The following is a 25,652-nucleotide window of genomic DNA, read 5'->3' as shown; positions in this document are numbered from 1 at the left end:
GCTTCTTATGTATGTTAGGTGCTTTCTGATTAATCTCTTATTCGGTCAAGAGAAGAGAGGCAATGTATATGACATTTTATTGCTGCCTTAAGGTAGCCAGCAGCCTCAGTTGAACATCGAAAACAACAATTGAACTCTTTGTAGGCGTCACAATGGGAAAGGTTGTGGTATCAAGGGAGCTTATCGTAGCCCACATAAAACATTTTGAATTAATGCTTGTAATACTTTTTAAATGAGAATGCACATTTTTATTCAAAATCATTTTTACCTTTTTAATATCAGTGTAGTGATATTCAAATAACTATTTCTATCTAGCTATAGTTTGTTCGTATATGCTACTTTATGATAACTTACTAATAAAAACATTAAAAAAAATAAGCCCAAAAAAGAGGCAAAGAAAAGAGGCCTAAGGCCCAAAGGATTCCTATTATGATAAAGCTAAAACTGAATAGCGCAAATTCTGAGGTTTCCTTTTTAAAAAAAACGTAAACTTATGTTAGTGTCTTATGTGTTTGTTGGCAATGTAATGTCTTCAGTACTGAATAAAAAAAAGAGGCCCAAGGATTCCTAAGATGATAAAGCTAAAATTTAATAGCGCAAATTCTGAGGTTTCCTATTTAAAAAAAAATCAGTTTCAGGAATCGCTCCATCAAAAATATTTATACTGCTTGGAACCTTTGAGCTTCCATAGGAAATAAGGACAGATCCTTGCGAAAGAATCCCAATAACTTCGTTTGTCTACAGCAAAGGACAATGGACAACCCAGTGATCGTCAAGTTTGGACAGTTTATGAACAATTTTAACGTGAACTGTTGTGTACACCGTAAACTTATGTTAGTGTCTTATGTGTTGTTGGCAAGGTAATCTCTTCAGTACTGAATAACCATTTATATTTCTTGGAATCTTTGGGCTTCCATAGGAAATAAGGACTGATCCTTCCGAAAGAATCCCAAAAACTTAGTTTGTCTACAGCACAGGACAATGGACAACCCAGTGATCGTCAAGTTTGGACAGTTTACGAACAATTTAATGTGAGCTGTTGCGTAATAATAATAATAATAATAATAATAATAACAATCTTTATTATCCGTAAGGAAATTTGTCTTACAATTTGTGCATTACACCAAACAAAAAACATTATAACTATAAGAAACCAAAATGTACATTCACACCAGACTCACTCATAATTTACATGTGACAAAGTTTATACCAGATTGTTCTTATTTAATGATTTGATTGCCAGGGGAACAAAAGAGTGTTTGTGTCTGTTTGTCTTTGCTATCGGTGTCTTGTATCTCTTTTGTGATGGTAAAATCACAAAATCCTGATACAAAGGGTGATTCTTTATTTCGAGGATCTTGTTAGCTTTTTTATAGATGTTTGTCTCAAACAACTGCCCAAATGGGGTTTGTTTTTTGCCAATGATTTTGCCAGCAGCATTTAGGATTCTATGAAGTGTCTATTTTAGTGTCTTATGTGTTGTTGGCAATGTCACTCTCCAGTACTGTAAAAAAAAAATTGGAAAAAAAAATAACTGCGCGTATTAATTAATAATAATATACATACCCGCCAGTATTCCCCATCAATTGTTTCTCAGTCCATAAATAAACATTAGTCTATACCAGCGGTTCTCAACCTTTTAAGCTCGGCGACCCCTTTTTACAATCCTCCACTCTGCGGCGACCCCCACCCACACAGCAGTAGAAGAATAGACAAAAACAATCCATTTTTTTCGATGGTCTTTGGCGAGCCCTAGCAAATCGTCAATCGACCCCCAAAAGGGGTCGCGACCCACAGGTTGAGAACCCCTGGTCTATACTCACACGCCTTAAAAAATTGACATCCAAGTGGCTCATACCACAGCCCCAATTTCCTTCAAGCGATAAATCCCTTGACAATGGCATGCTTTACAAGAAAAAAACATACGAAATACCTTTAAAAAAACAACAAAAGCTTATGTTAAGTAAGCGTAATTATATCAATTAGTTTGGATCAGTCATGTGATTAAATTTATAATACATCTAGACCAGCGGTTCTCAACCATTTAAGCTCGGCGACCCCTTTTTTTCTATCCCCCACTCGGCCCCGACCCCCCCCCCATAACTTACACAGCAATAGAAGAATACACTAAATACAATCCATATTTTCGATGGTCTTAGGCGACCCCTGACAAATCGTCAATCGAGCCCGCAAGGGGTCGCGACCCACAGGTTGAGAACCCCTGATCTAGACAAACAATAATAAATGTGTGCAATTACCAATTGTTTTTGTTTAGCGGCTGGCCAGTTTGCCTATGCCTAAGGCCGGCCCTGCTCGTCTGGACCAGTTGGGAAAAGGGAGGGGGAAGTGAAGAGGCTATCTGTGTTCATCACTTTTTAAAGGGATGTGAAAACAAAATGTGTACGATTTGAGATCGAACTCAGGGCTCAAGCCTCTTTGATGGGAAGCGTGGTCGAGAGGCCAAGTGCGCTTGAACTTGGCTTGGCTTGGCTACCTAGAAGGGGGCTCGAGGCAGCACGGAAAACCAACTCCTAGATACCCCCTCCCTCACACTGGTCCACAAATGAGATAGGACCAAATGCGCTCTGAGCATGCTATAAGCATGAAAGTAGCGCTATATAAAAGCTATAATATATATATATATATATATATATATATATATATATATATATATATATATATATATATATATATATATATATATATATATATATATATATATATATATATATATATATATATATTGTTGTAAACCTGGTGGTGACACAGATGGGAGTAGTGCTCTGTATTTTTAGCCTACCCAAATCGCCACAGTCCAGAGCAGTACGAGCGGTCAACTGTGACCAGTGACAGTACACGCCAGTACGGCAAGGACCAGTGTAGTAAATATTACGGACGCAAGTCACGGGCGAAAGTGATCAACTGGAGTGGTCAAGAAGGTTCGAGTAGGCCAGTAGAGACACTATATAAGAGCGAGTGTGTCAGAATCACTTCACTTCACGTTACCTCGCAATGTGACCAGTACGAGGCGAGAACCAGCACGGTGTGTGAAGTCAGTGCGGACCAGAGACTAGGTTTTTGTAAAGACAGTGTTAATGTTGTTGCCCATTGCGATGTATTTGAAATTAAACTGACTGTTACTTTGGAGCCCTGAGTTGTAAGGTTCTTTGAGTTCGTTGTGTCGTGTGGTGCAGTTGGAAGAGAGCCTGGATAGTAGGAGAGATACGTAACAATATATATATATATATATATATATATATATATATATATATATATATATATATATATATATATATATATATATATATACCTATATATACATATATATATATATATATACCTATATATACATACATATATATATATACATATATATATATGTATATATATATATATATATATTTATATACATATATATATATATATATATATATATATATACCTATATATATATATATATATATACCTATATATATATATATATATACCTATATATATATATATACCTATATATATATATATATGTATATATATATATAATTCACCTTATACCCCCACATCTGTCAAGCACAATTTCTTTCACTTGTTCCAAGCCAAACAAAATAATTAATTACCAATAGTTAATTAACTCAATTTTTAATTTTTTTTAAAAATTGATTCTTGTTTAGTCAGTTGCAAGAAATAACTGCACACAATTTCAACTTGATCCAAGATTTGTTGAAAAGATTACGTAATACGTATACACAATTTTTACCAGACAGGCACAGTGAGTTGATATAAGCTTTGTAAAAAGAAAGTCATAATATCCAATCTGGCTAAATAAACCCTGAATAATGCGTAGATTAGTTGAGTCTATCAAAATACTAAAAGCCCTTTTTTCCACAAGGATTTTTTTTTAGAATGCTGCATACATTTGAAATACATACAAGTAGCACTAGGGACTATATTCTTGACGACAGAAAACGTTGAATCAAATACTGCACTGACTATGGCACCATCCATACCAGGCTGTACGGTCTAGTGCAGCGGTTCTCAACCTTTTAAGCTCGGCGACCCCTTTTTACAATCCCCCACTCTGCCGCGACCCCCACCGCACACACGCATACAGCAATAGAAGAATAGACAATAACAATCCATAGTTTCGATGGTCTTAGGCGACCTCAAGGGGGTCGCTACCCTCAGGTTGAGAACCCCTGGTCTAGTGGTTTGGTCTCTTGGCACTGCGTTGCTTCTAGGCGGATTTGTTGTGAATCGGAAGTTCAAATATTCGTTCCCTGGTTCGTTCCTTGGTTCGTTCCCTGGTTCGTTCCTTGGTTCGTTCACTGGTTCGGCCACTTGTTCGTTCCCTGGTTCGTTCACTGGTTCGTTCCCTCGTTCGGCCACTGGTTCGTTCCCTGGTTCGTTCCTTCAGATGGGAGGATAATGGACCTGAACTCCTAAATTTCAAGACAGCGTTAATTGTGTTGAGAAAGCGAAAATGTGCACCTTCGTATCTGCTCTCATTGTGACCTAGTTTGGACCTCTGTGATTGGTTTTATCATCTGCACGAGACGCTGCCATTGGAAAAAAAACTTTGTCTCCAGTCAGATGGAACGCCAAAGTTGACGGCTCAATTTCTAAGTTATGCGTCTGTCCATAGTATTTGGCTTAGAAAAATCTAAACGAAATGAATTATCAATAACTTCTGTCTTTTACATTTTTAATGGAGTTCAGAATTACGACTTTATATTTTAATGTATCAAATAAGTTCATTCCAATTATATATATTATATATATATAATATATACATTTTAATAGTTCCATTCACATGTAGAGCACATCTAACATGCGCTGTGTATAAACTGTGATTGGATAGGCAACATGAGGCCCTATACGGGGGATATTAACTATACTAACGTACAATAATTAATAAACTTATTGAGCTCTTGAATTTACTTTTATAATATATAGATCTACATCTAATATAATAGTTTCTAGACTTTAGTTAGATCTAGGTTTAACTCTAAATAGGCCACTTTTATTTCGGTCCACTTTTGTTGCTGTCCTGCAGTGTGCGGACTTTCCATCATGCGACTTTTAGAGGTATCCTTTTATTGACTCTGCTGCGGCTAGTGATTTGTGGTCTAGTTATACTATATTATAGATAATAAAGATTATAATAATAATTATTATTATTAAATTCTAATCAATTCCTATTTTATGATTTCGCATTTTATTCGGACATCCTTCGTCATTGGCCCTTCACTCAATCGACTTCTCTGCCAGAGCCTGGAATTTCCAGACTTCCATCTGTCTTAGCCTTTTTCACCCGGGCATGCTACCCTGCCTCATAGTGGCGCCCGGGTGGAAACGATCGTAGGAGGAAACGATTAGGCTAAAGGGTAGCGAAACAAGACTCCCGTGGGGGCGCCTAAAGGGGTGCTAGAGCATCCTCATCGCACTACGCGGAGTTGTAAAAAAGCTCCCACAACCTTGTTACAATCCAGGCGCCGTTCCTCAATGACGTGTCCTGCACAGTTAGCCTGGTATAGAGAAGGAAAATGGCAGGTATCCCTGTGCACGCGCTCTCTGGCCGCGAGTCTGACACCCTGCCAGAGAGGACAGTGTACACTGTTCTCATTCAAGCCGGTGAAAGGGAGCTCTTGTTCACTTTTGCTGGCCTGGAGCTCCAAGAGCCGAAGGCTCAACTCTACCTGACAGTTTCAAGAAGAAGAACTAGCCTTTTTCTTCCGACTTTGTCCGTCCGCTCATGAAGAGAGTGTAACTTAATTATAGGAATTGGGGGGGGGGGACCCGCTTGATTTAAAGGTCATAACGTTGAGACGTTCCATGTTTTATTTCCCTGGTATCTCAAGGTCAACTTGCGGACTCCACCAAAGTCCCTCACTTCTCTTTCAATGTCACCACTGGCTCCGCCACAGCCCTGATGTCATTAAAACTCTTGACATATACAAACGTAGGTCCGAAAGAAAAAAACATGGCTGCCTTGCTTGCGTCATACATCCATCTCCCTGCAGAACCACAGAGCACTAAAAGACTTGGTCATAACAGGTCTACGTGTTGATGGATGGACACAGGACGCTGGCTGACGCTCACGTCTGCTGACTAGCTATTTGGGGCTGATAAATGGGATCCCCCATTGTGCTTTCCTTTGCATATTTATTCACATCCAGCGCAAGGTTTTGTTTATGGTTAGGCTTATTTGGTCCAATCTGAACGTCACTTCGGGCCGCCTGTCACGTGTGGGCAGTCCTCGTTTGACGACTGACAGGTCGTGACAAGTCCGGTTCGTCTGTAGCTTCATCTTTACAAAGTAAATGGGAAATTTTAAGACAATTCTAATGATAAAATTAAAAAAAAAAAAAAAACTAAACCAAAATAAAATGTGGCGGTTAATTGTTATAGATTTTTTTATTCGACTAGACAAAAATGTAAAGCAAAAAAAAGTAGATATAGCAAATGCGAATAGATTTGCGCTCTATTCCGATGATAAAAATTGAATTGACTTTGAAAGGATTTTGAATGTTTGTTTTCATAGGTCAGTGGTGCCTAAGTATTTTCGACCTCGAGTCCAAATAAATTTGATTGCAGCGTCGAGTCCGCTGGAACCGAGACTCTGATGTTTCACTAGGTACTTTCACTGGCCAGATATGGCCCGAATACCAAAGTTCAGGCAACACTGCCATAGATGATTGGCCAACAAACGGATTGTAAAGCATTGTTAGAATTGACCCTCATTAAAACCTCCAACTGTAAACGGTGTTGATCTAACTTACGACTGTAAGTAATATTTAAAGAAATACGTTGTTGTTTTTAAAATTAGTCCCTTCATTATTAAACTGATAGTGGTCAAGGATTTCTTGTTCTCTCCAATTTGTAATGCTTCAAAATGGCAAGAAGTCTTTCCAATGAGCTTTGCCCAATCATAAATCTAGAGTATCGATCTAGTATTTTAAGAGGTCTTTCCAATGAGCTTTGCCCAATCATTAATCTAGAGTATCGATCTAGTATTTTAAGAAGTCTTTCCAATGAGCTTTGCCCAATCATTAATCTAGAGTATCGATCTAGTATTTTAAGAAGTCTTTCCAATGAGCTTTGCCCAATCATTAATCTAGAGTATCGATCTAGTATTTTAAGAAGTCTTTCCAATGAGCTTTGCCCAATCATAAATCTAGAGTATCGATCTATTCTAGTATTTTACATCTCTATATTTCAAAACATTCTTTGATTGTTCACTTGCTGTTCAACAAGTCTTAGATGGTCCGCAAAATGTTCATTGGCGTCTATTTAGTGAACTCCTTACTGAATACAAACAAACATTTGAGACGAGTGCGGGAATTTCCGCTGAAGCCGTGCCAAAAAAAAATCTTAGTTTTTCTACCTCACTCGGAACATTTTGAATTGATAAAAGGGTGTAAGTCAAATTAAATTTTTAGATGATTCACTTTGAACAAATTAGAACGGTCAAGCCAGAGTATTCACTGTGTTGACAATTCCCCCCCCCCCCTAAATATGCATAAACTGTTAAATTTATTGAAAAATCTTTGGAGCCGTTTTTGAAATACCCGCTTATTTATTTATTTATTATATAAAGCAATCATACATTTTATAGTAGTGACAAAGTCTCTACATCTATCTATGTGACATAAGAAAACGAATCTATTTCCAGGACATTGATATTCATCTTCACCTATCCTTTAGTTTGTTGGAATGTTTGGGCACCACACGCGATTTGTCGACCGTTGTTTTCCATTCCTCTCTGTCTTTTGCATTGCATAAAATCTCATTCGGTGACCGTCCCTGCTTTGGTGTTGTTTTCTCTTCGCTTTCTCTGTCTGCCTCTTCTTCTTTTCCCTGGTACTGTTCCTTGAAGGAAGGTCTTTGCAATCACTGTAGACCTCGTGATATAGTTATACTGCTATAGTTTGATTGAGGCAATATATATATATATATATATATATATATATATATATATAGTGCTTTGTTCGTTCTAAAATTGGTCTACAAACGTTTTTTCTAAACTATATTCCACACCAAACACTTATACAAAGTTGTAATAGGTCACCTTTTGCTCATCGGCCCTAACAATTACCTTTCCCTAGTTCACCCGGTGGCTATCTGTGGTACCATCGGACATTAACTGGCGTACTTCCCACACCTAGCCAGACCGAGACGACTCGCTTGGCTGCTTAGCTGCAGAGATAGCTGATAACAGATTGCATGCCTTTTCATCAAAGCCAAACAGAGAGAGAGAGAGAGAGAGAGGGAGAGAGAGAGAGGGAGAGAGAGAGAGGGAGAGAGAGGGAGAGAGAGAGAGAGGGAGAGAGAGAGAGAGGGAGAGAGAGAGAGAGGGAGAGAGAGAGAGAGGGAGAGAGAGGGAGGGAGGGAGAGAGAGAGGGAGAGAGAGAGAGAGAGGGAGAGAGAGAGAGAGAGAGAGAGAGGGGGATAGAGAGAGAGGGAGAGAGAGAGAGGGAGAGAGAGAGAGAGAAAATAGGAGAAAGAAGTTTAGGAAAGAGCAGAGAGAAAGAAAAAGAAACGATAGAGAGAAATATGGAGGATACACAATGGAGAGACAAAGAAAATCTGGTTTAACTTATTCCTGTTTTTAACTAGGAGGTTGTGGTATCAAAAAGCAAGTGAAAGCTTTGGTGAATATACTTCTTCTTTATAGAGGAAGAAAACTAATTTAATTAATTGAATAGTTTTTTTTTTTTTGCACAACCAATAAGTACAATTTGAGCTTTGTACTTAATATGTTCTAAGGTTTTTGTTATAATTAATGCTAACGATGCTTTTGACACACGGATTTATATAAACTCCATTCTTAATTAGTTTTTCAACTGTCGATACTAATTTGTAAGAAGAAACTATCTAACAAAGTAGGATATGTCGCAAATCTGTCTGAAATGACCGCGACAGAGTTTGGCTGTATATTACAGTCCATAAAGATTTTAGAATATAACGTAAATTTTTACCGATATATAATTGGTTTAGTGACTGATGAATCTAAATGTATTTGATGTTAAGCTTATCTGGGTTTAAAACATTTAGCCAGATTGGTATTTATATCTGCACCTATCTATTTCCCCTTTCATTTACATGCAAAGGTTCAGGCTGTACAAATCAATGTGCTGTTCACTGTACAGCCTAGAGTTCAGACCCACCAGGTGGATTCATGTGTGAACGGCGTGCTTCTAGGGGGTAACAGACACCTGGGGCTTTTGTTCTGTTGCCTCTTTGTATGTAAATACGCGTCGTTGAGTTGTGCGCCCTTAGCCGTATTGTCTATATGATGGAATACGGGGATGGCAGAGGAGTGCCAACGAGTACGGGGGAGGGGGGGGATGGTGGCGGAGACAGATTGCGAGTTAAGATAGACACCCCAATCTGAGAACACTTGGTGTCGAGTATCAGTGTCGGGGTTAAACCAAATTTCGACCTAATTTCTCTTTACTGACTAGTTTCTTCCGCAATGCTCATACAAATTACTCTCATCAGAGAAGGTACATGTTTGATTGCTTACATATACCTTTTTACCTATCCCTTAGTCTATTGGACAGTTGGGGCACCATGCAAGATTCGTTTAACGTCTTTCTCCATTCCACTCTGCCTTTTGCCTTAGTTAGAACCTCTTTCAATGACAGGCCTGTCCATTCTTTTATGTTGTCCTCCCATCGCTTTCCCTGTCTGCCTCTTCTTCTTTTTCCTGGGTACTTTTCCCTGAAGGAAGGTCTTTGATCAATAGATGATGTAAAAACAAAGTTCTACAACCCAACGTGTTTTAGTTATAAATACTCTCTATTCCTAGGAACTATATGTCCGTCTGCTCTTGTTGACCCCTGTAATGTGCAGATTGCGTGACAAGGTGTATTTAATATTCTTTTTGTCTTAAGGCTTTAAGAATGCATTGTCAAGCCATTGTATACTTCCGTTGGGCTGTTGCTTGCCGCCTGACAGCGTGGATTCTTTGAACGTAAGCATAACAAAAGCTTGCTTTGTCCTTCAGCTACCCATGCGCTCAATAGAAAGTTTCCCTATGAGACATTTACGACAATGATTCACGCCCCCACCCACCCCCCCCCCCACAACTCCCTAACCAAATCGCCGGCCCTTTTTCTTTCTTGCCTACATAAGTACTCAAGCTGGCATCCGTTTTTTACGGTATAAGGTCATATTATTTACATTATAATTTATTATAATTTGATTTCTTATATTTAAATGGAAAGCTGTTTACATTTTCAAAATTTCTATTCATTTACCTTTAATTTGATACCAAAAAAAATGTTACTATAGCATCATTGGTACTTATATGACACATTTGTGTTTTAATCATACTAGGAATAAAACAATTTTCTAAGAAAGTAGCATTTTTTGAAGAAAAAACTCCGCAGTCAATGAGTTAACTTCTACATTTTCAAGGCAAATATTACGCAGGTTGCGACTGGGTCTACGTATTCATGTGACTCTTGACTCATCCTTAATCTTTGGAATCGAAAATATTGCCGTTACATTATTATAAGATATGTCTGTTGTATTTATGTGTATGTTTCTGTTGTGCTGTCTTTATATAAGAAAAGAGACCTTGTAATCACAACAAATTTCCATAAGGATCAATAAAGCAGTCTTAGTCTTAGTCTTAAAATTATTTATATAGTAGAACTTAAAAATAAAAAATGTAAAGAATGGTGTTTGTTTGCGTTCTACTCGAGAGGTAAACAGACCTTAGTCTTGATGGCCGAGCATGACAGTGGGGCTGTAGTTATAACATAGACGTTCTATAGTCTATTCTTAGTTTAGACATTTAGACCTAATTCACGACACAATGCTTATCTCCCCTTAGCTGAGTACATTTTCTATATAAAGCCAAATCAATTTAATACGACTAATTGATAAGCTAATTGTTTGTTTGTTGTTGTTTTTTTTTTGTGTTTGTTTGTTGTTGTTTTTTTTTTTGTGTTTGTTTGTTGTTGTTTTTTTTATCGATGTATGTGTTATCGAGCAAGAGCTTGTATGCAAAATTTGATGACGATTTGGAAATGCCGAAAATTCTGTTGTTGACAAACATGCAAGAAAAATACAAATATATGTAAAAAAAAAAAAAATGAAAAGGAGAGTCAATGTATCCGTCGGCTATGCTGTTTCTTTCTTCACAAATCTGACATGATTTTGGATGTATTGATACAATTAAGAGCATTGAAATATGAAGGTGGTATGGTGCCTCAATACGAATCCTGACCGGGCCTCGACTGACTTGAATCCAGCACTGCTTATTGGCGTCCTGAACCAAGACATAAGTAATTTCTATATCAGTGATCATGAAGAAACAACGCAGCTTTTATTGCTAGATTTTAGTGGTTATTGTGAATGGGGGTGAACGGGTATGGATTAGAATGGCGCGTATTAATGGTGCATGTGTTTAGGAGCAGATGTAGTTTAGCAAACAGGTGCACTTGATACTAAATGAATCGGATCAAGGGACACAATTCCTCTAAAAAATTAGAATGTCTTTTATTTCTTTGCTTCTCCCTACCCACCCCAGCCCCCACAACACAGAGTCTAAGTGATACAGATACGCCTATGACACACACGCACTACAACCAGCACAGAGTCTAAGTGATACAGATACGCCTATGACATAAACGCACGACAACCAGTACAGAGTCTAAGTGATACAGATACGCCTATGACACACACGCACTACCACCAGCACAGAGTCTAAGTGATACAGATACGCCTATGACACACACGCACCACCACCAGCACAGAGTCTAAGTGATAAAGATACGCCTATGACACACACGCACTACCACCAGCACAGGGTCTAAGTGATAAAGATACGCCTATGACACACACGCACTACCACCAGCACAGAGACTAAGTGATACAGATACACCTATGACACACACACACTACCACCAGCACAGAGCCTAAGTCATACAGATACGCCTATGACACACACACACACACTACCACCAGCACACAGTCTTAGTGATAAAGATACGCCTATGACACACACGCACTACCACCAGCACAGAGTCTAAGTCATACAGATACGCCTCTGACACACACGCACTACCACCAGCACAGAGTCTAAGTGATACAGATAGCCTATGACACACACGCACTACCACCAGCACAGAGTCTAAGTGATACAGATAGCCTATGACACCTGTAAACTCTAGAATTTCACAGACGTCTGTTTAGGTTCTAGGAGAATGGGAGGACGATTTAATTTCTCCCCCATGCCTCCTCCCCCCTCCCCCCTCCCCCTCGCATCTTCTGCTCGCCTCCTCTCTTCACCCTAGGCGTATCTGAATTTGAACCCGGGACCATCGATAAATCCAAACGACAGTACAGCGCGCGAACCACACGACCAGACAGCCATGAGAAATGGTATCTAGACCAGAGATATATTTCCATATGAGTCCATACACTGCATCCCCCAATTTTTTTTTAATAATTGTTTAATAACAGTATTATGTACTAGTGGTTAAAAAACTATTTAAATAAATGTGATATTTTTCGGGTTATATATTGGTGTTTATTAGCTTGTTTAATTTTACATGAGTACTTTTATTTCATTGGTTAACTTTGAGTGTACAAGGTAATATCAATTTTAAAAAACAAAGTAACACCTCGGTGCGCTATGGTCTCTGTGCTACTTTAGAATACTTACAGTTTGCTTTAATGTTTTTGGAGAGATTTGAGGAATCAGGTTCAAATCCTGCCCGCTCCCATCCCCCGTCGTCCTGCGGGAGGTTTGGACTAGGAAGTAAACTATCTTCAACTCTGAAGGAACATCCGAAATAAGTAAAACATTTTACAAACATTCATATCGGCTGTTACTTTTTTTCTTTTTTGTAGTTTTTGTTTGTTTGTAGTTTTTGTTTGTTTGTAGTTTTTTTTTTGTTTGTTTGTTTTACATGTTTTCGATGTTTCTATAGATACTGAAGATAATTACATTCTAGCCCGAACCTCCCGCCGGACGACGGTTCGAACCCGGGACCATCAAGACTTCCGAACGACAGTCCAGAGCGTATACCGCCATCTTGATTTCGTAACTATAGACATTAAAAAAGAATACTGACACTGATTTTGTTGTACTGTGTAACTCTTTTTACTGAAAGTTACATCAACTCCAGTTTGATCAACGTGCACGTATAATCAGCGGCGTAGCTAGGGTAGGGGGAAGGAGGGGGAGAATTTGAAAATCCCCCGGGCCACCACTTGAGGGGGGGGGCCTCAAATAAATGTTTTTAAAATTAAATATGAATGAAAATTCAGGGGCCCTCAAAGAGATCAACCCCCCGGGCCCCCAAAATGATGACAAATTTCTTGCTACGCCCCTGCGTATAAATATACCAACTTTTACTACATCTATTGTGGCTACATCAACTTGGCTTATTTGACAGCATCCGACTCAACTATGGCCTACAAATAGTGAACTATAAACATTGATCTAAAATGTTCGAAGTAAGTCTTCCTAACCAAACTATAATTGGAATATAAATCATACAAACTATTTACTGTCATTAGTCAAAATAGTTTTAATAGTCACGAAAAGTACGCGCTCAATGTCACAGCATTACTTTAAACTCTTAAGCTCAACTCTAGAACACGTTTTATCTATTTATTTTATTTATTTATTTTTTGTTTCGAAATTGCTTAGTAAAAACAGTTTGAACAATTTGGTAACCAGATAGATCTAAGTAATAGTTCCTAGCGACTTTAAAATGAATTATCGTGAAGTAATATAGTATTACGGAATACTGATAGTTCTATATAGTTAGTACTCTGGTTGCGACTTAAACTCTGAAAGAAGTTAAACAAAAATAAACAACTCGACTTTTTTTAGCCTTGCAGATTCATAACCGTTTTCCTTCCTCACGTCTGCTGTCTTAACCGCCTAGACCAATGGAAAAGTACTTTGCAGAGGACGCTTGACTCTCTTCATAAAGAAAGAAAAAAGTGGGCGGACATTTGTATGATTGGCAGGTAGACTACTCCACCCACTCCTCGCGCTTGGGATTGAGTTAAAAATAGGACTAAAAGGGGGGGGGGGACAAAATCTGAGCTAGCGAAACGAACTAAATGCTGGCTATGACTTTGACTGTTCTGCAACCTATTATTGACTTGACTAATAAGTCTTAGACTTCAGATCCAAGTCACACACACACACACAAAATGTTACATCAATTATAGTTCAACATTAAGTGTAGTCAATAATCCGATGAAAGAACACAGGCTTAACTGGTGTCGTAAACAGTTATCTTGGGATACATCTCCTTTTATTATTATTGTATTCCGATATTCGGGGACAAAGAAAGTATTGCTGTTCAAATTGATGGTTTAAGAGTTAACACGATTAGGTATTACAGATACCGCAAAAACTGAAAGCCACATTAAGGTGTCACGACATTTGTATTTTGTTTGCTAAGAATACGCAAAAAAAAAAATAATAATTTAGTTAGCCGAATTAGGCCTGGGTTAAATTTAAATAAATTAATTTGAAGTCAGATGTTTAATTTGCATGTGCTTTCTTATTTTAGTTGATAGAAATAATATTTGTATAAATTATTTAGGCTTAAAAATTGGTGAAGCCAAGTTACTAATTCAAATAATTATGTAACGTAAGAACAGTTAATTAAGACTTGCAGGTTGAAATAATTTTAACATTAAATAAATTGTATCATTATATTGTATGAAAAACTTTGACCGTACAATAATAATGGAAATATAATTTAATTTATAAAAGCGCTGATAACAAACAAAATGTAGGCTCAAGGCGCTGTGATAACATTACAAACATAAACTCTAGAGTTAAAATGGCAAACTAATTTTAAAACGTTTGGAACAGATAGGTCTTAATTATCTCCTTGAATGTAGCGAAACATGTTGTCTGAGATCAATGGGAATGAGCATAGAGAACATGGTAGCTTTTTAAGACTTGTTTTTGTCCTGTAATTACTATGACAATCAATCAGGCATAAATCAATATTTATAACCATGTGTTTTTATTTTTATATAAATGTGACTGAAATTAACAAGACGAAATTTCGGCAATAATATGGCTGCCTGGTCCAGCGGTGTGCGAGCTGGACTGTTGATCGTTTTTGATGGATCGATTGTCCAGCATAGTCCAGGGTTCATTTCCTGACCGCTACCATCCCCCCGTCGTCCGGAGGGAGGTTTAGACTAGAAAGAAGATTCAAACTCTGAAGGAAGCATTTTTTTTTAAATATCAATACAAAATAGAGTCGATATCAAGATAAAATGTCTACTAGTCTTAGTGGAGTTACAAAATCAGAGCAAGAAATAGTTTAGACATAAATCCATATATAACGTCACAAGAATATATTATGATAGAGATAAGACATTGTTAACAATGGTTAATGGTCTGCTCGGCAGGGTTTGTATGACAGAGTTTGCTTGACAGAACTTGTATGGTAGGGTTTGTAAAAGATTTTATGTTGCTGTAGACATAACTTTTTTTACCTCTTAAAACAGGACGAAAATATTTTTAATTGAAACACATAACCCCTACACCACAACTAGACCACATCTAGACTTCACCTAGACCATACCTACGCCACAGCTAGACCACATCTAGACTTCACCTAGACCATACCTTCACCACAACAAGACCACATCTAGACTTCACCTAGACCATACCTACGCCATACCTAGACCACATCTAGACTTCACCTAGACCATACCTACGCCACAACTAGTCCACATCTAGACTTCACCTAGACCATACCTACACCACAACAAGACCACATCTAGACTTCACGTAGACCATACCTACACCACAAGACCACATCTAGACTTCACCTAGACCATACCTACACTACAACAAGACCACATCTAGACTTCACCTAGACCATACCTACACAGTTAAACCACATTTACATACACAGCGACATTGTATCTATAACACATCAACAGCACATCTATATCTCATCTGGACGTGTTGAGCTTCGTTATTCTTAATTATGTCGTAATTATGTCGTCTATGATCTTAATAATAATCTAAACCTGACCTAGACCACAACTAATCCACATCTACACCACATCTAGCACACTTTATAACTCATCTAGATTACACAGAATAGATAGAAAAAAACAACAACATGTTTCTGATTTGGCAAAAAATCTTTTTGCGATGCAGAATGGATATTGTTGTATTGATTAGTTTCTATTGTTATTTGCTTATACTTTTATTGATATGTAATTGACGTTTGTAATTTTAACCCTTAAAGTGCTGAGCCGTTTTACAATGATTGCATACAAAATGGAATTACAATTCTGACGTTTAGAGGCTAAGCTACCACACGCGTTTTAAGGGTTAAATACTATTTATCACACTACTTAATGCCTAAACAGTACGCGACCGGCTAGTAGGCCTATAGGTTGACTTCAAAGGGAGGAAACTTGCCGAGTTAGGCTACGAAAAAAATAAGGGGAGGGTGAAAGTTTGCCAATTAAAATTATAGCAATAACAAAAACTCTTTTAAGTAGTTCCCTGTCACTAATTTATGTACAAGTAATCATATATATTGCTTATATTTTTTACAGAGATCTTAAAACCTGCAGAATTGGGTTTTATGTATATAACAATACATCAATATCATAACTTTTTTCTTTTGTTTAAAATATTAATTGTAGTTCGGAATCTGGATAGCAACGGACCCACTCTCAGTAGAACAGTCAAATGAAAATGTGATAATTCTTCGTCACCCTCATAACGCAAATGTCGTGAGTAGGAGGATTGAATCTCCATGCTGTTGGCGTTGTGATAATTCTTCGTCACCCTCATAACGCAAATGTCGTGAGTAGGAGGATTGAATCTCCATGCTGTTGGCGTTGTTTTCAATAACAAATTGCCTAGGATAGATTTTACCCTTTACCCTTACCTATCCCTTAGTCTGTTGGACCGTTGGGGCACCAGGCAAGATTTGTCGACCGTCTTTCTCCAGATGGAGAAATGGAATGGAGAAAGATGGAGGATAGATTAGCTTACTATAATATTAAAAGAAAAAAAAATAATATTATATTAAAATAGATCAGGCGATAACCATTTATAGTATAATGTATATCTCATCAAATCTGTACATATCATTTGATCAAATAATAGGCCAAATTGACAAACACAGTGTAATAAAAACATTTTTTTTCTATTGTTGAAATGTAAAACATGGACTAGATAGCCACAGAGTTTCTGATATTTTATTAACGTAATGTTTTCAAATGTCTGAAAAGTCGAGGACAAACTAGTTTAGCTCCTTTGATTTCAATAGAGCTCAGTACGTGTAGTCCAAAACCTAATCAAATCAATCACAAACTCCACCAGCCGTCGTTTTTCTTTAAACCAGATGTCCACGTTCGTATAACGTCATCGCAAGAATTAAATACAAATTTCAATCGTTTAATTACGAACAACTCTATTACATGAAAATGTCAAAAAAAAAAATTTGGAGCAGCAGGGTATCGATCCCTGTACCTCTCACATGCTAAGCGAGCGCTCTACCACTTGAGCTACAGCCCCATGTAATATTTCTTTTGATTTTTTTCATGTATAAAGTAAAGTTTTTTTAAATTTCTTTATATGTTCCGTCATCTGATATGTCCACCACGTTTAGTATACGAAACAGTTCATTTTGCTCCTGTTCACATCCACTAATTAGGTCATAGATCTAAATCTAAAGTTTCTGGCTACTCTTGTTTGAAATCAAGCTAGAATCGCACAACTTGTTCGATAATTTTTGGTCACCTTAACTTCCTGGCTATTATCTACAAGGGCGTACTAACCTTAAGGGCATATGCCCACTCAATGGCTGTTAGGGCTGCCGCCCAACGGGCCACTTTGATTCCCAGTCAGTCCCATTATCCGTTTTATAATATTCTCTCATAAAAGGAAAGAGGTCCACGGAGCGTCTTGGGCCACCCTCAATGTGTTTGTATAGGTCTTCAGCACATTTTCTGTAATCATGGATTAACCTAAATCATTCTACTGTGTTTCTGCGCGCTTCGATTCCATACACACACCAAGTTAGTTTAAAAAAAAAATACACACACACAAAAGGTCCTCCATTTTGTAAGATTCTATCAAATTCGAGTTGGTAACGAATTTCCAAATAGCAACTTTCCCGCGCCACAACCCATGACCAATTGAGCCCAAATAAAAAAAAAATATTGATAAATTGATAGAATTGTCACATAAGTTTGTTTAGCTTCAAATAATCAGGGACTACATTTCCTATATCGTTAGTAAATTACTGTTTGATACAATGGCGTAGCTAGGGGGAGGGGGAGAATTTGAAAATCCCTCAGGGCCCTCATTAGAGGGGGGGGTCGGCAAATGAGTGTTTTTGCATTAAAAATTAAATGTAATGCAAAATGCAGGGGCCCCCTAAGGAGGTCAAGCCCCCCCCCCGGACCCCAAACGATGGAAAATTTCTAGCTACGTCCCTGATATATAAGACGGTACCTGCTTTGCTACACTACTGGTTAATAGTCTACGCAACTAACTCGTCATAAAAGTTTTTACACATAAAAGCATTTTAAAACAAGAAGACTTGGAAGAGGTCTTGTTGTGTGCTGTTTATAATGAGGTTATGTAACACATTGAATAGACCACAAATCATAAACAATGTGCCAGCAAGTAAGCATTCTAGCTCATGAAATCTCAAGTGTGTAGAACAATGTAAAACCTATTTTTAGTAACGAGTTCCCATGTGACCTTTTGCTAGAATAAGGTCATAAGTTCACGCTTGTTTAATATTATGAAGATATGTGATGTGTGTGTTTGGTAACACCAGGGCCGACTCTTACACCTAGTCCGCGCCTGATTGTCAAGATGAATTGAGAATTGTCTAATTTAACTACATTTACTAGTGGACCTCATTTTTACCAATCGTAAACAATCAACTTTGTCTACGTGAGTCTACGGTACTTTGTCTACGTGAGTCTACGGTACTTTGTTACCTAAGGCTACGGTACTTTGTTACGACAGTCTACGGTACTTTGTTACCTAAGTTTACGGTACTTTGTTACGACAGTCTACGGTACTTTGTTACGACAGTCTACGGCACTTTGTCTACGTGAGTCTACGGTACTTTGTTACGACAGTCTACGGTACTTTGTCTACGTTAGTCTACGGTACTTTGTTACCTAAGGCTACGGTACTTTGTTACGACAGTCTACGGTACTTTGTTACGACAGTCTACGGCACTTTGTTACCTAAGTCTACGGCACTTTGTTACCTAAGTCTACGGCACTTTGTTACCTAAGTCTACGGTACTTTGTTACCTAAGTCTACGGTACTTTGTTACCTAAGTCTACGGTACTTTGTTACTTTGTTACTTAAGTCTACGGTACTTTGTTACCTAAGTCTACGGTACTTTGTTACCTAAGGCTACGGTACTTTGTTACCTAAGTCTACGGTACTTGTTACCTAAGTCTACGGTACTTTGTTACGTCAGTCTACGGTACTTTGTCTACGTGAGTCTACGGTACTTTGCTAGGATGTTAGTATATACTTTTACTTACACGACTCTAGTTAACTTATTAAATCGATTTTAAAACGTAATCACAATTTCTCGTGGCCCATGGAAATTTCATGTTTCGAAGCGTCGAGACCTTCTCGTTGATCTGAATTTTAAATAGAAATACAGATTCGGATTAGATGAGCAAGTTTTTGTAAACAAGGAAATATTCACAAAATTGTGAAATAAAGTAATATAACAATTTCTGATGGGGATGAGACCTAGGTCAAGATATAGCCAGACTGTCCCTGACATCGTGCGAGCATTCTATGTCATGTGTAATGTGTCGTGTGTAATGTGTCGTGTGTAATGTGTCGTGTGTAATGTGTCATGTGTTGCAAATTCAACAAAAACTCAAAATGATGTCGACTCGACGGAAAGTGAATTTTGTGAATCATTTTAAAATGAAGAGAAATGTAATTTAAAAATCTGGAAAATATGAATTAAGGAAAAAAAAAAGTAAAAATAATAGATCTAGCAATTAATTAATAAATACAATTTTTTAAAATACGAATTGATTGTCAAAATGTCTAAAGAAAATGTAAGAAACACTAAGTCAAAGTTTTGTTAATTTCTTTCCACGTAGTTTTTTGGTTGTAGCATACTTTGTGACAAAGATATTGCCAATATTTTTCCCCATTCCATAGAATGTTCCAGATCAAAGCTCAAACTACATATTTTAAACAAATAATCGCAGACGATTATATATCGGCTTTGAGATAGTTTCATTTTGAAATGTTACTATGTTGATACTGATGGTTTTATTACACTTCAATCACTTCTTAGCATGCATGACTAAATGCATGACGCGTTGGACGTAATCATCTTTTTTGAAGTAACGTCTGTATTATATAAGAAAAGATAAGAAGATAAGATTGGGTACAGATTGTTGTACAGCGCAAATAATGTTAATGATTTCATCCTTCATAGACTTTTGTGATGGGAGTTTCAGAAGGTTTCATTGCTGACTATATAGTACTTCTGAAGCACATCTCTGAAAGTAGAGCGAAGTACTGGAATCGTAAATCATTGATTACGTCTAGTCTCTAATTTGAGATAAATGTGTGTTTTTTTTTACACTTCCCTTCCACACTGCTACTTTTTATTTCAGTGTTTTGTTCTTAATGTTGGCTGCGTTACTTAGGTTCAAATGGTCTAAACTTACTTTCACCTTTTCTTGTTTGGCCCAGTAAAATAATATGCAAATTGTTAAAAGCTTACATTCTAACCTTTAGTGCTATAAGAAATTGAGTGTAAAAATTTTTTTTAAAACAGGCGTGCACATGTTATAACTTGTTTCTGTATTTTGATCGAATGACTAAATAGAAAAAAAATTTACCTAAAGAAACAAGTTAATTACTGACTAAATTCTACCATATTTAAAATTAATATAAAACTTGTTAGAGCCTGGTCCTTGCCAACTGGTACGCTCACAGATAAATGGTAATAACAAAAAAAAAAAATAATAAAGCACTGATCTAAAGACATTGAACTTGCTAGGAAAATTTTCTTTATAGAGTATAGTAAAGCTCACCCGCGCTGGTGGTCTGTGAGTATAGTTTACAGGTTGGAAAAGTTACCATTTAGCCCACTCTCTCTCTCTCTTTCATCCTGTTAGCCTCCCTAGTACTATCGATATTTTGATGACCTATACAACACCAGGGGTTCTTTAATCAATACGACGGCTAGCTAACGTTCCCTAGCGCCCTTGGATGATTTTACTGGGTGCCAAATGGTTTGAAAAACATTCTCCCTGATCTTCAAACAAACTCGGGAAAAAGAATCAATCATACATATATAAATGTATGTTAAGTTAACACACATGCATACTTAGCTCACCAAGAAATGAACGCACAATTATCAAATTAATTCCTTAAATACAAGCACACAAGCTATGAATAGATGGTACAAATATACAGACAATCATTTTTCTAAAGTGACCAGTGAGTGCATACCATTTATATGAGCTTCCAAAACAAAACTCTCGAGTCTGAGTCCGTGTGAAGACTGGGATCCCATTATTCGAGATGTTGACCACGCCCCTGTATTCACCCTACTCTAACGGGATACTTGACATAGCTAGGAGAAGTAAAGGTGGTTGGTCGTTGTGCTGGCCACATGAAACCCAACTTAACCGTCGACTATAGAAATAGATCATGTATATATCATTTCCCCATTATAGATTACAAGGTCTGAAAGGTGTTTTTTTTTTTTACTATTTACACCCACGTTCACACATAAACACATATATGTATACTATGTAAATTAAGTTGACATTGACCTATTTTCTAGTTTAAATCAAAGTAAAACATTTTTCCGGAGGTGGGTAATTTTTTTAATTGCTAATTTCATTTGTAAACAATGTTTTGGGATCATTTTGAAGGACTGTGTTATGGGATGTGTTTGTGTGGTGACGGTGAAAATGTTAGCGATTGGTTGTGAATGACGCAATATAGGTGGCACTGTCGTTATTTGGACAGACGACTCCAGAACGTGAGACTGAAAGATTCTATTATTGTAGTGAGATTCTGTTTTAAAATATTATTACTAAAGTCTATTACATTTTATCTCATATTAACTTTATTTTGTATATATTATAATAAAAGTATTGTATTGTTCACAAGGAAGTTATTTAAGTTATTTCAGGTTTTATTAATTAAGATATATAACGCTTACAGCGGTCTAGTTGTCTACTGTCACGAGTCGAGTCTGTGACCTATTTCGACCAGTTTCTAGAAGCAAGTTCAAACCAGTGCAAGTGTCCAGCGTAAACAAGTTAATTTTAGGTATCCAATCAAAGAAAGGGGTTAAGGAAAAAATAGCACACGTCAGCTTCTAGAAGGTCAAAGTTACTAAAATAATTATCTGAGAAGTTTCCATGATTCTGGAACGTACGATCAAAGAAAGTATAAATAAGGGGAAAGTCAGTTAGACGGGGTCCTCGCATAGTAGTAGTTCTTGTAGAGCGATGGTCCTCGCTCAGTCCTCGATTAGTAATAAGTTTTGTGATATTAGCGGGTCCATTAAGTAATGTTTTGGTAGTTGAAGTTATACTAAGTGAAGTTTTATGTATCTTTAAGTTTTATTTATGAAGTGTCAAGTTGTTATTGAATTAAGAAGTTAATTTGATGTGAAAGTTGAAGTATTATTAAAGAAGTTTTAAGAAAATACAGAGAGATGTTTCTTTCTTCATTTCATTGAATTGTCAAGTTTGATAATATAATCCCCGGCAAGTGTGATCGTCACATCTACCAACACTATTTGCTAGTGTACTAATACAACTAATTGATTGTTTTTTGACTTTGACAAATGTTTCAATTGTTGAATGTGTAGAAACTAGTGTACAAATAGAACTAATTGATTGTTTTTGGCTTTGACAAATGTTTCAATTGTTGAATGTGTCAGCTATAAATTGTTGTCCTATTCAAATCAATCTGTTACATGTGTGGGTGTGTGGGAGGGGGGGGGGTAGAGAACTTATGGCCAACGGTGGTTCAAAGTACTTAATACAGGCTTCGTTACTTCGTCATTATGTTGACATTAGATACAAATATCTTAACAAAATGAGAACAATAATACTTATTTTATTTACTAAGAAAAATTCTTACAAGTGCTCTTTCTTCCCTATTGCCGTTAGAGCTCGAAAAAGGTTGCCTGAATCAGCCAGGAAAGCCAATGACGTACCACAGCTTAAGTCTCTAGTTACAATTATTATTATAGCTTTTATATAGCGCTACTTTCATGCTTATAGCATGCTCAGAGGGCTTTGGTCCAATCTTATTTGTGGACCGGTGGGGGGAGGGGGTATCTAGGAGTTGGTTTTCCGTGCTGCCTTTGGGCGCTCAATAAACACAACTCTGCCCGAGTCGGGTGTCGAACCTCGAGCCCCCTTCTAGGTAGCCAAGCCAAGCCAAGTTCAAGCGCACTTGGCCTCTCGACCACGCTTCCCACATACGATTTGACTAACATATGGATATGCCCATGATGTAAGCATCTTCTCTTTAGAAGGAACATTTTTAAGAAACGAGAGATTGATTTCAGAGAGGTAGCTACGCCTTGAAGATTGTGATTCTGATGCACTTATCCTGATAACTGTATCTGCAAGTGTGACTAGAAATGTCATTGGCATACCTTTTTACACACCATGTAACGCCAAGTTAGCCATTATCTTACCTTGTAACACACTGTAACCGCAGTAACATATTATACCACCTTCTGACGGATTGTTAAAATAAATTGTATCGACATGTCAGACATTGAATGTTGAGCCTAATATTATAATTTTGGTTGAAATTGTTACTAGAAATAGCAGAATACTACCAATACGTGTCTAAATATGGTTGAATTAATTTCGAGTTTAAAAATAAAATTAACAACAAGTAAAGGTGAAAATAATTTGACCATTATCGAAGTTTCTTGTATCACTCTTGAGTTCATATACATTTTTATATACACCTATCTCTTTACATGTGTGTGTGTGTGTGTGAATGAAAAAAAAAGTCGTTATCAACTACAGCTCTCTTTTCTCCCCCTTCCTCTTCCCCTTACATCCCTACTACTCCCCACCACCCCAACACAGACACATGAAAGGGCAACTCTTCCTCCCACGCCCTGTGTTCGCCCCCCTACAACTCAGAGAAACGGCCAACAACTGGTTATCTTTCCCCGAGTTCTCCAGATAGAGGGCAAGGATGTGAAGAGGCGGGATTAGACGGGCAGGGAGAGACGGGGGGGCGAGTCCGTTCTTGGACTGCCTGGGAGATGAAAGTGAACTCCAGATTGTTTAAATTTCCAGTTCAAATAAAAATGTCAACAATTCGATCTAGATGTTTCTATGATAGTTTCTGTGACGTCGACCCTCGGCTCGTTCTGTATTCAAAGCAACGCCTAGAAACTGTGGAAACGCCTCGATTGTCGTGTTTCAAAACAAGAAATATCCACATAGCATCATACAATGCAAAGGACTTAAATTGACTTCACATTGAATCATGCAAAGTTGTATTAACACGGTGGCTGGTCTTGAGGTATGCAGTCTGGGCTGTCTTCACGATGAACCAGAGTTCGAACCACGCCCGCGGTCCCCCCCCCCCCTTTTTTTTTTCGCTGTTCTCTAGGAGGCGTAGGCTAGGACACACTAATCTTCGTTTGTTGTTGTTGTTGTTTTTGTTGTTGTTTTGTTTTTTTTTAAAAAACGACCAAAACGTATTAACTCTTTCTCTCCTAACTAACGATACCAACGTTGATTCCACCAGAATGTGGTAAAAAATTACGGAGAGAAAGAGTTAAACCATTGCTAATGCACTACTTAAAAGTAAAAAGAGATGACCTAGTTGTTTCATGAATGGCACTGTCGAAAGTCCAAAAGGTTTATGAACTTCTTCACTTCTACAACACCATTGCCAGTTTCACTTAGGACTGCTCTGTAATAATATGTTACTATCCTCATTTCTGATTGATACTTTCTGACTTCAAGTCATATCACACTGTCTGTCTGGTAAAAAGTGTGTACACGTTATTTCTCCCACAGCCAATCTCGGATCAAGCTGAAATTTTGCACTATTATTTCTTTTACCTGACAACGCAAGAATCAATAAAAAAAAATAACCATTTAGTTAATTAAAAGTAATTATTTTGTTTGGTATCTCGAACAAGGGAAAAAATGGGTACTTGACTGACCAGTGAACAAAACCTGAAAAATAGGTCGAGAGTATGAAATAATAGATAATTTTACAATCTCCTTGTATATTAAGCTCTCCACTAGCAGAGTGGTTACCGTGTTGGCTTGAGAAGTCTGGGAAGGCTTGAACAATGAGTTCGAATTCAGGTCATTCCTCATTTTTAATTTTTATAAATGCTTTTTTTTTATTGTTAGTCTAGATCTATTACAAATTTAATATAATTTTAACTGATCCAAACTAATTGAAGCAAGAACGCTTAATAAATGATTTGTTTTTAGAAAAAAAAATATTTTTTTTTATTGTTTAACTGTGCACTCGCTGACAAAGGTGGTCAACTAACAGGACCGATACAAGCGATAACTTTGTAAAGCAGAACCCCGTCACTCACATAGACGTACAGGCGTACAATGTCTTTCAAATAACAACC

At 37.3% G+C, this 25,652-nt stretch overlaps 1 protein-coding gene and 1 non-coding gene across 2 annotated transcripts in view; one reads left to right on the top strand and one right to left on the bottom strand.

The window, feature by feature from the left end:
• Positions 1-25,652, top strand: part of LOC129929004 (paired box protein Pax-6-like) — a 56,004-nt gene that overhangs the window by 9,861 nt on the left and 20,491 nt on the right. The gene's annotated exons all lie outside the window — the stretch shown is intronic.
• Positions 17,476-17,548, bottom strand: Trnaa-agc (transfer RNA alanine (anticodon AGC)). The gene has a single exon. It is a non-coding gene; the product is annotated as a tRNA-Ala (tRNA).

This window comes from Biomphalaria glabrata, chromosome 11, assembly GCF_947242115.1.
Source record: "Biomphalaria glabrata chromosome 11, xgBioGlab47.1, whole genome shotgun sequence".
NCBI lineage: Eukaryota > Metazoa > Mollusca > Gastropoda > Planorbidae > Biomphalaria > Biomphalaria glabrata.
Note: the sequence above shows the minus strand (reverse complement) of the source record. Positions and strands in the feature narration are given on the sequence as shown.